The sequence below is a fragment of the Penaeus monodon genome, chromosome 32 (assembly GCF_015228065.2).
Source record: "Penaeus monodon isolate SGIC_2016 chromosome 32, NSTDA_Pmon_1, whole genome shotgun sequence".
Taxonomy (NCBI): domain Eukaryota; kingdom Metazoa; phylum Arthropoda; class Malacostraca; order Decapoda; family Penaeidae; genus Penaeus; species Penaeus monodon.
In genome coordinates this window covers 2,018,223-2,018,509 of record NC_051417.1, presented here as the reverse complement: position 1 = coordinate 2,018,509, position 287 = coordinate 2,018,223, and positions in this window count along the sequence as shown.

The window sequence follows — 287 nt, the reverse complement described above, 5'->3', positions numbered from 1 at the left end:
GAACAGGGGATGAAATGGTGGTAGGAAAAATACTAAAGAGTAATAAGAGTAAGATAGCCATAAAATAATTATAAAGATAATCACGAAATAATATGCGTAAAACACGAAAGAAGTGGAATATACAAGTGTAGAGCGTGCGAATCAATCCCGAGTTCGGGAACCCTCATTGAAACTTATAACCAAGGTGATCGGTGGGTAATCCTGAAAGGATGGCCCCTCACGCATACTTGCTTGTAAGTTGGCCTCTGGAGAGGTAGTCCATGATAATTTATAGATTTAATTTTCAG